The sequence below is a fragment of the Xiphias gladius genome, chromosome 9 (assembly GCF_016859285.1).
Source record: "Xiphias gladius isolate SHS-SW01 ecotype Sanya breed wild chromosome 9, ASM1685928v1, whole genome shotgun sequence".
NCBI lineage: Eukaryota > Metazoa > Chordata > Actinopteri > Istiophoriformes > Xiphiidae > Xiphias > Xiphias gladius.
The window spans coordinates 4,575,213-4,578,253 of NC_053408.1; the positions used below are offsets into that span (position 1 = coordinate 4,575,213).

At 48.0% G+C, this 3,041-nt stretch overlaps 1 long non-coding RNA gene across 1 annotated transcript; it reads right to left on the minus strand.

Moving 5' to 3' along the window:
• Positions 1-842: 842 nt before the first annotated feature.
• On the minus strand, positions 843-2,161 carry LOC120794629. The gene is made up of 3 exons (XR_005708145.1): positions 1,935-2,161; positions 1,120-1,210; positions 843-895 (listed from the first exon to the last, which is right to left on the minus strand). It is a non-coding gene; the product is annotated as an uncharacterized LOC120794629 (long non-coding RNA).
• Positions 2,162-3,041: the final 880 nt, after the last annotated feature.

Below are 3,041 nucleotides of genomic sequence, written 5' to 3' on the forward strand. Positions count from 1 at the left end.
GCAGGCTGATGTGGTTCACGTTAGAATATAAACGTCAAAAATGAGTGGCATTTCCCCTTTAAAGCCTCCACATCAAAGCACATCAAAGCAACCAACTCAAGAAAACTCGCACCTCCCGGTGCAGTCCCCGCCTCGGACCCGCAGTCTGCGCTCCGGGTCAGGACCAGGGACGGGCACGGTGACTCACGGCTTGCGTTGTTTTCCCGCTCGACGCACAGTGTAATTACTCTATTAGGGCTCATGTCAGCATTGCGCTTATTGAGTCTACAAGTTGACAATTGCCTCAGACCGGGCCTCATTTCATCGCTATGTGCCTTTGAGTGACACAAGCCAAATAGCCTGTTTGTTTGCATTGGCCCCTGGCTGGCAAGCACGCTACATGCCAACATGGCCAAAATAGGACATGCTCAAAGCTAATAATGTCCCGTCTGTGTTCTCGCTGGCTCTTTTTTTTTTTTACCAGTGTTGTATGGTTTATGAGCATGCGTGTTGCATCAGAAAGTTCGGGCTTCCCAACCACACTCTATACAGCAGCTGAACTCGGATGTCATCTTTTCTCTCTCTCGCTCTCTCTCTCTCTCTCTCTTTTTTTTTTTTCCAACCAAAGCCAAAAGATTTATGACGGCACTTTAACAAAGGTGCATCCCTGAAACTTCGCCGTGACACTGCCGGACCCACAGTAAAACCTGGAAGCAGTGTTTTTGTTTGGTTTTTTTCCGTGTCCACCGGTCTTTCCAGACAGATGCCTTCACGACATGTCATATAATGGGGACATCATCACAGAAAAGCTCAAATTATAGAGGAGGGGGGGGGGGAGAAAAAAAATCAGCCTGCAGGCAGGTCTCACCTTCTGTGAGCCATGTCTCTTGGAGTTGGCTTAAATCCTGGAAGAGGTCTGAACAGAAAGAAAGAAAGAAAGAAGAATCAGTAACACTGCAGAGTGACAAGCTGACAGTTCAGCAGACTGTCCCGCTCACTAATATGTGCCCTGTGCCCGTGGTATCTCAATGCAGTAACAAGAGACTGAGACTGACATGGCCTGGGGTTCCCGGGCCGCGATGTAAACATGCGTCGTGTAAAGAGACCAGAGGCCAAAATCGTGAGCTACCACTACTTTACCTTCAGATTCCTGAGGGGGTAATTCTGTGTCCATGTATTTCCTTTTCGCTGCCATCAACAGTCTATTTAGGGGCCCATTTCCTTGCGACTTCTGCAAAACCCATAGACGTTAACAGAGGACGAGTGAGAAGCAGACTCCAGTGGGGGCATTTCCAGCACATAAACAGATAATGCCATGTTTACTGTGGCCTGGAAAAACACAGCTCAAGTGGTGCAGGAGTTAGTGCATGGACAGATCTGACAACAGTAACGACATGAAGTAGTAATAATGAGCGTTATGACAACAACAATTTGTAATGGGTTACAAATGGGAGCCTACTGCAGCCATAGGTGAACCTCATGCTCCTCGGAAAACAACGCATTTCTCTGTTGTGGAGGAAATCTTGGAAAAAACAAACGCGCTGTTTGCGTCTGAGGAAAGTGACCATTTGGCACACACACACACACGCAGGCACACGCGCGCGCGAGCTCGCGCTCTCCAACCAAAATCTCCCACAGAAGAAACCCGCGGACAAACATCATTAAAGCGCTGCGCTCGCTACGCTTCACTTTAGGAAGATTTTGAGCCGTTTTGTTTTGTTTTGTTTTGTTCTGTTCGGTTCGTTTGTTTGTTTGTTTTTAGCGGGGTTGAGGAATCGCTCTGTATCGCGCGCACGCAGCTGCTTCAGCAGAATTTAAAAAAAAAGAAAAAAAAAAAAAAAAAAAAAAAACTCGTGCAGACGCGAGACGGAGAGGGATAAAGCCCGGTAGCCGAGTCATTAAAAAACCACGCGAAAAAAGGCGCTGAAGTAACACAAGAGTTCATCCATACGTACATTTGCTAAAGTGTAAGGCACTTGCTGGTCCAAATATCCATCCATCTTATAATCCATCCGTTAACCGTTTGTGGTCATTTAGGCTGAGTTGAGTGAGATCCACGCAGCCTGCAGGGAGAGGAGGGAGCGCTGCTTGTGAATGGAGCTGCGTGGAGGCTGCATGCATAATGAGCTCCATTCACAAAAAATGCCGAGGGGAAGTGATGGCAAGTGATTACCCAGCGGGCTGCTGCCCTCTTTACAAATCTCTTTTGTGTGTGTGTGTGTGTGTGTGTGAGAGTGTGTGAGTGAGTGAGTGAGTGAGTGAGTGAGTGACGGACAGCTCGTCGCATTACCTACAAGTTTCAGGTAGAGCTAGTTTTACACATCGGGCAGCTGTTTTGACGCTTTTTTTTTTTTTTGGTAAAATAATGCAGGTTTGTTTGGTTTATGTGCGTTTTTTTATTTTTTTTAAAAACAAACAAACAAACAAACAAACAAGAAAAAAAGGGAAACACACGTCAGACAGGTCATACAGCGCCTATGAATAACGAGTGCATGACTTTGCAGCCCGTTCCGTCCCCTGGGCTTCTTGCCACGTCTGCCCAGATTCGCCAGGCTCCGCTTTCTTTCAGAAACACTCCAGCGCTGAAGCCGTGAGGGGAAACAGATGTCGGGCTCGAGGCGAGTCACAGCAACAGAACCGAGCCCCTGTCCGGCGCAGACGCAACGGACGTGTGCGGCCGGAGTGAGTTTGAACGGGTCTGCGCTGAAGTGGGGACGACTTTCTGAGCGCCAGCTGTGCTGTCATTTCTGTTAGCAGACACGATTCGGGGATAATGGGGAGACTTGCTTTTCTAGCTCGGGCCAGATGAGGTTCGCGATTGGTGGATTTCCTCTTTCGGGGGCTCGAATTTCTTGCCATTGTCCGCATGAATACACTGACTTATGAATGAAGTCTCGGTTCCCTGTGCGGGCCAATCAGAAGTCCGGCAGTCGGGATCCTAGCAACGGCGGGCGGAGCTTGCGCCGCAAGCGGCCAATCATCTCCCGGCAGACTGTAGGCTTTTTATACTGAATTTTCCAGTTGTTTTTCATTCACAAAAAAAAAAAAAAAAAAAAAGAAAG